This window comes from Passer domesticus, chromosome 4, assembly GCF_036417665.1.
Source record: "Passer domesticus isolate bPasDom1 chromosome 4, bPasDom1.hap1, whole genome shotgun sequence".
Lineage (NCBI taxonomy): Eukaryota > Metazoa > Chordata > Aves > Passeriformes > Passeridae > Passer > Passer domesticus.
Genome location: NC_087477.1, coordinates 56,094,465 through 56,106,933, shown reverse-complemented (window position 1 = coordinate 56,106,933; position 12,469 = coordinate 56,094,465). Strand labels below are relative to the sequence as shown.

The window sequence follows — 12,469 nt, the reverse complement described above, 5'->3', positions numbered from 1 at the left end:
TAGATAAATCCAAAGTTATCAGGCTTCTTGCTCAGACTTCATGAAAAATACATTAAATGAAAGTAAAATCACCATTGTTTCTTAGCAACATCTTCATGACCAGCAAAGTATTGGAACCTGCTTTGCAAACTTTCCTCCCTCTTCACAAATGAAAATGTAATTTTTCCATCAGTAATGAAGTTTTCCAGGATCCTAAGATATATACACATGACAGCTGAAAAAACTCAATGTAAATCTACTAAGTAAGAAAATCTTAGAGAACAGAAAGTTGTACATGGTCAGTTAACTGGGACGCCCTTGTCTGCATCAGAATGTGTTTCAAGCCAGAATTAATTGAACCTTGGAGTTGGTTTTTATGCTCAGGTGTTTTTCTTTTGTTGGTTTGTTTTTTTTCTTGTGGGTTGGAGGTAGGGGGGAGGGCTTTTGTTTTGTTTTTGTTTGTCTAATTTTACGTTTTTCTTTTGTTGACTTTGGGCAGGATGAAATTTATGCATATTTTAGAAATTCCAACTACTACTCTTTATGGGAAAACAGATTAACAAAGCTATTCAAAATCACAGATTCCAGATACAATGTGCTATCCAGATCACAATGGCAAGCCGCATGTCTTAATAATGTGGCAGTACCTAATGTGCTAGAACTGCTCATTAGAAAGAAAGGAGAGTTCTTAAAACATGAAAATGACAGCTGTAGACATTTATGCACAGGACTGTAATACTAGTTTCCTCTTAACTGCTTTAGGTCAAGAGCCTGTAATTAAGTTATTCCATTCCTACTGAGAGAATAATGCAACAAAAGACTGAGCATATTTTTAAACAAATCAAAAAGGTCAACAAATTAATGACTGAAGAAGACATGCAACTTTAAACAATTTCCCAGCCTGGCAAAACAGCATATACTAGATTATAGAGGATATAAAAGCATTATGTGCAGTGAAAGAAGACTCAGTGGAGTTTTAATTGAGAGATGACATATACGTGGTGATATATAAAGCAGTCAAGGTTTACTTAGAAAAGCACTCAAAAGTATCTGCTGAAACATATCAAAACTGACAACACTATAAAAAACTAAGATTATATAGCAAAATGACATGAAATTGTAGGAACAAAGCAACACAACTGATATTTCATGATGTCAGCTAATGCTTGTAATAATTGCCAAATTTCAGTGAATTAGACTAATTGCACAGCAAATGTGAATAGTTTTTGGTTGGTTAAAAGGAAAGATTTTGAGTCTTTGGTTACAGAAATTATGAAGTCTAAATTTCTTCCAAAATATTAAAGATTTTTAACGTGGGCTGTCTTACAATAATATAGGTAAAATTTCTATTGTTTCTCTATATTTATTACAAAATGAATCCAAGCTTTAGACTTATATATATTCCTTTATGAGATTATTACCAAATTTATTATTTTAAATAGCATGGAATAGTAAATGAATGACAGAGCTGGAGGAAAGACAGGAAACAGGACATAAATTTTTCTGTATTATAACACCAAAATACACAATGGCAAAAATAAAGGGGGGAAAATGTTTACCATTTTTCTCATCTACAACTTTGAAACACTATTTTCCTTTAAAATGCATTTATACATGAATTGTGTGAAAAAAGTAGTAAAAAACATTGTAATAGATATTATGATAATCAGCTCTTACATTTATTCCACATATATGTGGTATGTATATATACACACATACACCTTAGTTTTTCATCATCATTATTTTGAGCAGTTGTATTTTTCCTCTGGAAACAATACAAGTTATATAAAGCAGATCCTGTTAAAAATTTTTTAAAAGCGCAAGAGTCTTACACTTGTTTCATAACAGAAACTTATAGCCCCAGGATGCATGTGCAAAGCAAATTGGGAATTCTTCTAACAGCCAGAGATCTGCTTCCTCACAGAATTTCTCAAAGGAACTCAGCAAGAAGTTGCTGAAGACACACAGTTTTACTATACTGTTCCTGGCTTTGCTTTTAACTGTCTGCAAGCTGTACAACTTGAGTTAGCTTGGGCTAAATACAGGATATATGACCCTGCAAGCCTGAGTTTGCTGTTGACAGTTTAGAGATCAATTTTGTCTTTGAAGCTGGTTTTGCTCTGATTAAGATGGTACTACCAGAGATCCTTTTCAACCTAAATGGTAACCAAGCAAACCCATGAAGCACTGGTTTAAACCAAATCCCCTGTGCCATACTCCCCAGCCATGTGGTTCACTCATGGAATTGTGGAACTGTTTGCAAGATGCATTCTTTGAATCCGCCATGCTCCACACCCCACAATGTCACAGAGAACAAGTGGTGAGACCATGTGAATTGACACATGTTGGCCTGACAACCAGGCCAAACACCAAACAACGTCTGAAATGCAAAGAGTAGATTTATTTAGTTAGCTTACTAACAATTCTGGGGGACAGAGGGGTGCAGTCTGGGACTTTATGATCTCTCCCAACAGGAGGCTCAAGCATGTCTGTGAGAGTGTGTTATCTCTACACAGGAATTCTAATTCTCAAAATAGGCAGAGGATAAATAACACTAGGCATAATAAATGGAGTTACCCACACTGATAATCTTAGCATTCCCAGTTGCAAGGTCACTTTGAGCAGAACTATTGCCTACCCTTGCCAAATCTTCTGGCTTTGACCCTTTCCTGCCAACAGATATTATTACATGCTTTACTATTCTTAACACTATTTGAAAGAATCATTAAGATTTTCTTCATGACAGGAGAAGTGTCTGGGAGTATCTGTGAATCTCCCAAATACTCACCCAATCTCATGCAGCTGCTGTGATGGGATCTCTCTTAGGAAACTTATTGCATGGCAGAGGCAGTAGCTCATGAAAGTTCTGGCAGTTTCTCAGTCTTTTGATATCAAAACCCTTGCACTTCACCTCCTTCCTTATTATTCCTTAACCACTGTTCTGGGATCAAAGACTGTTAGAGAGAGATTTATGCATTTAAGCATATCTAATTTCCAGTGCTTGCCAAGGACACTGTGGTCAGTACAGGCAGTGGTGATATAGACAGTACAACCAATGGAGTCCAGAATTCACTATTGGTCAGTTTTTCTCAGCAGCAAGCAAGGATGTCCTTTAGGGAAGTCCTAGCCACAAGTATTCTAACCTCCATGGACTGTAGATTGCTGTTGATGGTATTGGGAGCGGCCCAGATCCTGATTCGTAGACATGATGTAATTAGGAGCTGAAACCCACAGCTACTGAATTAATATGTGAGCACCTTATTCTGCACTTTGAAAAGCAAGGGGAGCACAGCAATATGTGGACAGAGAGTAAGAGGTGCTCAGCACATCTTTGCTCCTGAGCTGGGAAGCCATGCTAGTAACACCACTCCACCTGTACCAAAGTGAGCACAGGAGGAGGGCAGGGAATGGGAGGAGGTGTAAGCAGCAAGGGAAGAAAGGCAGGATCTGGGGAGAGCAGCAGAGGAACAGAAAGCCCAACATAAGGCCCACAGTGACCATATTGACATACAGTATCTTCTATATCAGCCTGCACTTACAACAACTGCGTTGCCACAGTATAATTTCCTGCCCTTTTTAGTGGGGACACATGAGGCTTTATGCTTATCTGATATACTTTTATCAGATTTGATGTTTTTGGCATCTTAGGTAGCTTTCTTAATATGATATAAACTAATGTTCTGTTATGTTATCTCGGCACTCTGAACACTGACAAAGTACAAAAAAGCTGTCCTGTATTACTGATGCCTGGAAACTTCACCAGGATGTTTCTAATTTCAATTGGAAAATAGTCCAGATAGCAAAATGCAGTGCTAAAACCATATTATTAAACTATTACTTAACAACAGCATAATTATCTTTAAAATCTAATTTTAACAACAAGATATTTCCAACTTCCATATAAAAATACCAAGCCTTTATTTAATAAAAAATCATTTTAATGGGCACTTGACATTACATTTGTTTATTTATTAATGTATTTAAAATGGCATATCTCCCTCTTTTATCCACTTAAATAATAATAACTAGCTGAATACATAATTTCTCACTGAGGTACTTACCGGGAGTAGGTGACTTTTCTTAGTAAAGATTTTGCTGATAGTTCTTTAAATGCTACTTACAATGAAAATCTTGCAACTGGTATGGTATTTGTATTTCTAAGACTATGTAACTTCATATTCTACTGCAGAGCATATTAATTTAAAAAAGGGTATATGTAGTTTGACTAAGATAAGACAGAATGGGAAAAATGGGCTAAATATAAAAAAAACCCATTCATTTAGAAAAAAAAAAATCCAAACAGTGTACTTTGGAGTGTTACAGGCAACCTAGTGGACCTGACTAAAAGAAGAATAAAAAATTAGGCAAGAGAAAAAAATAAATCCATTTAATGCAGCTACAGGCTGAACATACTGAGTAGTTCTGGCTTGCTCTTTAGAACTCTCAAATCTTCTATTTTGCTCTCTGAGAGAGTGTTGATAAGACCTCAAGAGCATAGGAGCAATGATGGCAAACAAGGATTTTTAGTTCAGACATTTTCGTCTGAACTATTTGTAGGGCAGAGTTTTGCCAAGTTTCCTTTCAAATATGGGATTTACATTCAGTTGCTTCAGTAGTAACAGAGAAGTTCTATACAAATAAAGAACTGATTGACCTGCTATGTGTTTGCTGATTCAAAATAAAACAAATTAAGGAAACTCATAGATATGCGCCTGCCATTCCTTCCCCTTCCTATCACATACTTGCATAAAGTAGAATATAATCTCAAACTAGACTAGGAAAGGATCCTGCCAGAAATACAGTAACAACTGTGCGCTGTCTGGGAGACAGACTGAGTAAATTTGCCTTCTGTGACATTATGTTCATATATAATGGTAAATTAATGTTGGCAGTGCTCTTAGCTGTCTGCTTTCACACCCAGAAATGTGGAATTCATTTAATTGGATGAATTTCAAGTAGTACTGAAAACTTCTGCCAATAACCAAATTGAATCTTCCCAGAATTAGAAGGATACAGACCTTTCCTGCAGAGAAGTGTTGAAAGGTTTGACAGACAATTGCTGACCCAAGCTAAAATGAGTATATGTTTCAGATTGAAAGGCAGAGCTACTCAATAGCTCAGTTGTATAAAATCTCTGTGTATCCCTGTTTTAGGATATGTGCCTAATTAAGGAAGTGTTTGCCTTATGATTTATACTAGCATGACTAACACCCTAGAAAGTTTTCTCTCCCAAAAGAATGTTAAATTTAACCATGGCAGTGGTTTTCTGTTCAGAATTACCTACTTTGCAGCTTTTTAGTTTATGTCAGTTATATTTCAGAATAATCTTAGCAGTTACAAAATGTGATACTCTGGAGTGCTAGATTGCTTGTGTGCTCTGAATTTGATAATATTTTCTGGTGTACTGGATGAAGTCAATTTTATTAAATGAGTAATAGATTATAGTATTTCTTAATATCATATGCTGGTCATAATAATCTCATCAGGTTCAGATTAATTTGTCACATGTACATTTAATAATGACACTAGAAGTAGTGATATAACCTTCTTTGTCTTATTCTTCTTCCCAGCTGACAAAACATTAGTCCAATATTCTTATTGATTAGCCTTGACACTTTCTTTCTCTTTTTAGATTCCTCTTTAATATGTCAGATTCTGTTTGTCTGTTTCCCTAGTTGAGTGGCAAGGGAGATAAAATAAGATGAAATTCCAGCAGCCAGAACAACTTAGTAAATATGCTGCTTCAAACACCTCGCCTATCAGATTCAGTTTTCTCTTCTCTATAAGCAGAAAAGCAATGCATTATTTACAGTAATTTCCAAACCACAATTATTCTTACATAAACAAAACAATATAAAAAGCAGTACAAAAAGTCCATATTTATCAGGTGCTTAAACCTCTATTATCACAAAATTAAACTGATTTCTTTTATATATTTTTTCCTTGATAAGAACAGATCAAGCTTCTATAGATTAGGTCTAGCCATCATAAATGCTTATGGTGCATAGAACTGACATATTAGTAAAGTTAAGAAGAAATTGCTGAAATGCAAGGTCATGTCACATAACACTTGTTTAACCTACAGTGTTACCAAGAATGATTAACTACTGCACTCTAATTACAAACAAGGAAAGTTTTAAATGACAGTTCCTGTCCCTAAGAATTTTCACAATAATTTAGATACATGTTAATTGAAAGACACTGAATATTGACTTACACATTAGGGAAAAGAAAAAAAAAAGTTATTTACCCTAATTTGGCACAGTGACAGACCACATGCCATCTCTGAAATCAGCAATACTGAGCTGTGTATCATCCTGAGTAGATTGGTATGATCTGTGCCCTTCATAGGCAGCATCAAACATAGGCAGTATAGAATCAAGGTACCTACTCTACATCAATGGCAACAGACTGTTATTTCCAATTTGCATACATTTTTGTTGTGGCTGTTTATCTCCCACTGGAGTCCCATTTCCTGCCAGTTATTATTACCCTAACTCCTTCCCCTAATGTGGCTCTTATTTTTTGTATCTATTTCCTGTGAAATGAATGCACAGAAGAGCCACATCAGCTTGCCCTATTTTTTCTCTCCTATAAAAACTAATCCTTACAGAACAGTTTTTTTCTTTTCTTATTACAGAAATATCTGTCCTATAGGCGTCTCAGATTCAGTACAATTTTAGAGTTCAGGCAATGTAGGCTGGGAAATTCAGGTCACTCCATGATCTTTATCATAAGGACAGATGCATGAGGTTTTGTAAAGGTTGTTCTCTCTTTCCTTGTTAGCTAATATTTACCTTCAAAAGTTTAGTGGTTGAAGAGAAGTGGAAATCCAATATCCATCATCAAGTGAAAAAAGCTCTGGTGTATATTAGCTATGTATATGTGTATTTTAAAACTGCAGAGATACAACCAAACTTCAGGAAATATCAGCAAATGTTAAGGCATTTGAGATAATCACTAAATGTAGGAAAGGCCATATTATCTAGTGACATGCCACAGAGGAAGAAAACTTCTTCCTTGGCAAAACAAAGCCACCACTTCTCAGCAGAGTTGTTAAAGATAGCTTGAGAAGAAGTTAATGAAAAAGAACAACATAATTTCTCCTTCAAATGGCATGGACTTGCCATTTGGCATTACCAAAAGGCATGGACTTGCCATTTGTATGGTGGGAAAAACTGCAGTTGTACCGTACTGTTCCAGCACACCACAGAGTAGCATTAAAAAAGTTTACCAGTGTTCACGCTGAAAACAACACAAACATTTAGCTTTGTAAAATAATGACAAATTTGTAAAATCAAAGCCAGATCAACAGCCTTTTGTGCAATTCATACTCACTGTTGTAGAGCTGAACCAAAGCTCCTCAGGAAGTGAGTGCACTGTGGTCAGTGGAAGGGGCACAAGATGCTCCCTGTTTTCACTTGTTGAACAAAATAAGAAAGATGCTGACAGAATTTTCATTAACCAGAAAAATAAGAGGAAGCCTATGAGCTAGGGAAAGCTTGAAGAAAATATTTTCAGGGAACTAATTTATTTTGTAATCACAGTACTGCCTGTTGGATCAGAGCCAATATTACTATATGTGAGGTGATTTAGCAGCAAATGACAAACCACACTGACTCTACCTAAGGAGTTGTTTTTCAGAACCATATTACTTGAATATCTGTAGGTATAAGGAAAACACCCCTGACCAGCTGCAGGGTTACCTTAAACCAATTTTGACTTTCCATTGTATTCCCATGAGTTGCTGTAGTGTTAGAAAAGAACTGATGCTTGCATAGGAATGGAAATAGCAGAGACTAGAAAGTGTTAATGCACTTCAGATATTTTCTTAATTCTCTACAGTCATAATGCAGCACTCATGATTTTTGCCTTGAGAATTTTACTAGGAAGAAAAGATTATAATGAATATTCCTTTGCTGATGAATTCTATACTTTCCCTGCTGTTCAGTATTTTTCCTTTAGTATAATTCTACAGGAGAGTGTGAAATGACTAGTGATGCCTTCTGTTCCCATCTCTCTCTTTACTGTCACAAGGAAAGAGGTTTGGCTTTCTTCCCTCCTTTGGCAAAAAGAACTTAATAAAATTTACTTCCTTTGTTTTTGTTTTGTTTGTTTTTTTATATTAAAGGGTTGCAGTTCTGCCAGAATAAAATAAATGTAGCCAAGAATTTTTTATCAATATATATTTCTATGTGCCACATTCACTCAAAGAGTATAGCCTTCAGAATAATGTTACTCAACAAATTCATTTGGAAAACTTTTTTGAAGACAGACAATTTAGTAACATTTCATAACCAGGAAGAGTCATTTATTATTTAGTATTTTGTTTCAGTGGTCCTTAGCCTACCAGATGCTACATGCTCCCTTTCTTTGCAATGAGCTGTGGCAGACATGCAGAAATATAAAAACTAAAGGACAGGATGCAGTATCACATTCAAATAAAATTTACAATCTGACAACAGTCTACTGTAAAAGTACCCCTGCTCTAATTAATGCCAAGGCCATACAAATATATGTACATAGAGACAAAAATATGTCGCATACTGGAAGCTCTTGTGTTTCTCTAGAAATGCCTCAAAAATGCAGTTAGAAAATTATTGCTACCTAAAATTGTGAGCCTTAATCCAGACCTAGTTACTTCTGCAAAACCAACTGGAAATGGACAGAGCACAGAGCAGCAAAACTGGAGCCTGATCCTCTTGGCAGACAATATTCACTTGTTTCAAAGGCCAAAGACTTCTGCGCATTTGTTTCTTGTTTGCATTGCCAACCTATCTGAGCACTGGTTTATCAGGCAGCACCACCCACCCATGGTTTGACAGCTGAACAGCTGAGGAGGAAAAGCTGGAGAAATGCCAAGAGACTGGGCAGTGGCAGAGCACAGCTGACCCCACACAGGTAGATTAATGTATCTACAAGGACAGGGCTAGACAATCCCTGTTAAAAATACCACTTCAGGCTGAAGTTGGTAGCAAGGAGACCTCCACCAACACTTTACAGGTATTGCCTACTCTATACTTGATTTTATGCCAAAACATTCTGCCTATATTCCTTATGGATGCTGGAAAGGATTAAAAAAACCTACACCACACAGGTGTGGATCAGCTGTTAGCAATTGTAACAGAATATGGAGTATGAAGTAAAAATCAATTCTACTGTTAAGTAGCCTTTTAACTGCTGATTTTTGTAAGCAAGGATAAATACACAACGTTTCCCTTACCAATATTAAAACAGAAAAAAATAATTTTTGTACAGAATTTCAAGTTCTTTCAAGTCCCTCTTGACTTTCCCTCAGGAGTTTAAAACTAATTGCATTCATCAGTTACACATGCAATGATGAAAGGCCAAAAAGTGAAGATAATAACATATATTGTTTTCACTCTTTTGTTTTATCTGTGAACATTCAAAGAGTGTAAGAGAAATGTTAAAAATTTTCTGATTAAACACAGATTTTTCTGCTCCAGTTTATAATCTCTGGAAATTCACTCAACTGAAGGGCATTTTAGGACATTAGAGGACACAGGGATAACTCTCAGATAACTTTTTGTCCCCTTAGCCCTTCAGGTAAAAGATTTATAAATACAATGCCATTTAAAAAATTTAGCCAAAATTATAATTTAAGAAAATATAGTGTAATTTAAATTAAATAAATTTAGATAGGATTTCATCACACTCTATTAAAAATAGACATTAACATTAAGATCAACAGCTCTTCTTGACAAAGATTTTCCACAATGTTTGTTTAAAATATGAATTTTCATGTTGTCTCTTTTTTCAGAGAAGACCTGTATCACCAACATTTTAGTTCTCAAAGAAACAGAGAGCCTGGAGGTAGCTGAAGAAAAAAAAAAAAAAAACAAAAAAATGGTACTTGTAGGTAGCAGCAACAATTGTGCTTTACTTAAAAAATAGTGAAACTAAGTAGTAATCCCCATTTAAAACAAATAATATATTATTTTTCTTCCATATTTGCAGTAATAAAAATGGGAACAACTATATAAAAGCACCCCAGCTCTTGTAAGCAACCAGTAACAGAATACTCCAGTTAGAAAAATTGTTGTTTGTCTTTCTGGGTTTTTTTAATTTTTTAATTTTTTTTTCCTTTTTTAAAATTATCTCCACAATATAGACACTTTTTATGGTTATCTAACAAATGCCCAGGAGAGGTGCAAGTGACTCCATGAAAATATTTGTTTCAATCAGATACAAAGGGCACGAGCATCTGTTTTAACCTGTATAACAGATTAAAGCAGATTTAATGAAGATGTGATTACTATTATATTATTAATGAAACAATATTTTAATATTTAGCAGGAAAATTCAAGATGTATGAAATTTTTATTTGATCTAAAAAAAAATCTAGACAGTGATGGATTCACCTTTTCTGAATACCAGCTGCCCACCAAAGCTATTCTATCACTCCCATCAGCTGGTTTGGGGAAAGAAAAGACAACAAAAGGCTCATGAGTTAAGACAAAGGCAAGAAAAGATCACTCAGAGGTCACTGTCACAAACAAAATAGAATCAACTTGGAGAAAAAAACCTGAATTTATTACTAATCAAAATTAGAGTAAGATAATGAGAAATTAAACGAAATCTTAGAACACCTTACCCTCACTCCTTCCGTCTTTACAGGCTAAATTTCACTCCCACATCCTCTATCTCCTCGTGCCCAGAGGTGCAGGGAAAGGGGAATGGGAGCTTTAGTCAGTTCCTCACAAATTGTCCCTGATGCTCCTTCTGCTGACGCTCAGGGGCACAGCTCCCTCACCATGGTCTGCACCCAGGCTGCAGGGGAATCTCTGCCCCAGCACCTGGAGCACCTCCTCCCATCCTGCTTCACTGACCTTGCTGTCTGCAGGGTTTTTTGTCTCCTATTCTCACCCATCTTCTCTGGCTGCTGCTGCACAGGGTTTCTTTCCCACCTGAAGTCCATTACCCCAGAGGTGCTACCAGTGTCGCTGCTGGGCTTGGCCTTGGTCACCGTGGGACTCTCTGGGAGCCCTCTGGCATTGCCTCTGTCAAACACGAGGGAAGCTTCCGGTGGCTTCTCATAGAAACCACTCCTTTAGCCCCTCTGCTACCAAAACTTTGCCACGTAAATTCAATATAAAGATTTACCCACTTCAAGCATAGACTTTTGGGCCCTGTATGAGTAGGCAAACAAATATCCAAGAACAGATGAAGTTCTTTCTGTGTCACCTTTAATCTTTAGGCAGTTGATGAAACAGTGAATTAATTGGATCTGCTGAACCAACCCTAACCTTTTTTATTTCCCAAAGTTTTAACAACTTTAGTTTGCAAAAGAACAGTGCAAATAAAAAAGATGTGTGTCTTGTTCTAAATATTTTTTTCATTAATCCAGAGGGACCAGAAGTATTATGGTAGGCTTCTAAAAGGCTAATGTACCTGAAAAGATGAACTGTCAAATATTACTGTTTTAGGTTCACTGCACTGAGCTAAGCCGTCTAATTTGAAAAATTCTACTAAAGCAAGTCTTGCGCAGAAAAATCTAGTTCCCTGTGGATAGCTAACTTTCCCTGAATGTTTTAAAATTTTGCAGTGTTTTGTACTTTTCCTCTTCTCTTTTAGTTTCTCTAGGGTGCATACAGAATTCTGTTAACAACACAATTTTTTATTGTTTTCCAGGAATGTATAACTGCTCAACTATGCTGGGATTAGCTCTCAAGATCGTCTCTGAGGATATCTCCAGAATCCAGAAAATCTACAGACTGGATACAGCTGTGAAGAAGAGAGCGTGTTTACGTATGTATTAACACAACAATCAAAAACTGATCTGAATATAATCATAAAGAAAGGTTGCAGGGATTTTTGTTGGTTACTGATCCCTAAAAATTCTGCAAGATATGCACTGAAACTGGGCCCCATATGTTGCGAATGCACATACTTCCATGTTATATTCTTTGTTTAGGAACTTCGGAGTCAATATTCTTTCCCATACCTGTGAGGCCAAGATCCAGGTTCTATTTCCCAAACCCTGGGGAGTACAGGTAGTGAGCCAAAAGCATTTACTCTCTTTTGTTGTAGCTTAACTGCAATCTCAGGTCCTCAGCTGTGGATGAAGAGAATGAGACAACTCAAGGGTGTGTGTGTGTGTGGGTGTATGAATGTTACCTTTCATTTCCTTCACTGTCAGCATCTCAACACCCAATCTCCTGACTGAGCTTTTGAAGTGCCACATCTTACATCCTGTCAGTCACAACACTTTGTATTCTGCTCCTTAGGCTAGCAGCAGGAAGGTAAGCCCTTCACAAGAGCTGCTCAGATGGCTTCATGCCTCTGAGTTTTTTCCATTTCTGCCTCAAAAAAACCACTCTTCCAAATGCTGATTAGATAGTGCAGTGCCATTTTCCTCCAGGAAACAAATAACCACTGCTGGTAATAGCTCTCTAGAAAAATACTCACAAATTGGATGACTAATAGTAAAGGATGCTGAACTGTTCTAACTGGATAAGGGAAAATTCAC

At 36.4% G+C, this 12,469-nt stretch overlaps 1 long non-coding RNA gene across 1 annotated transcript; it reads left to right on the top strand.

Moving 5' to 3' along the window:
* The first annotated feature begins 2,206 nt into the window (after positions 1-2,206).
* On the top strand, positions 2,207-11,804 carry LOC135299271 (uncharacterized). The gene is made up of 2 exons (XR_010361283.1): positions 2,207-3,362; positions 11,632-11,804. It is a non-coding gene; the product is annotated as an uncharacterized LOC135299271 (long non-coding RNA).
* Positions 11,805-12,469: the final 665 nt, after the last annotated feature.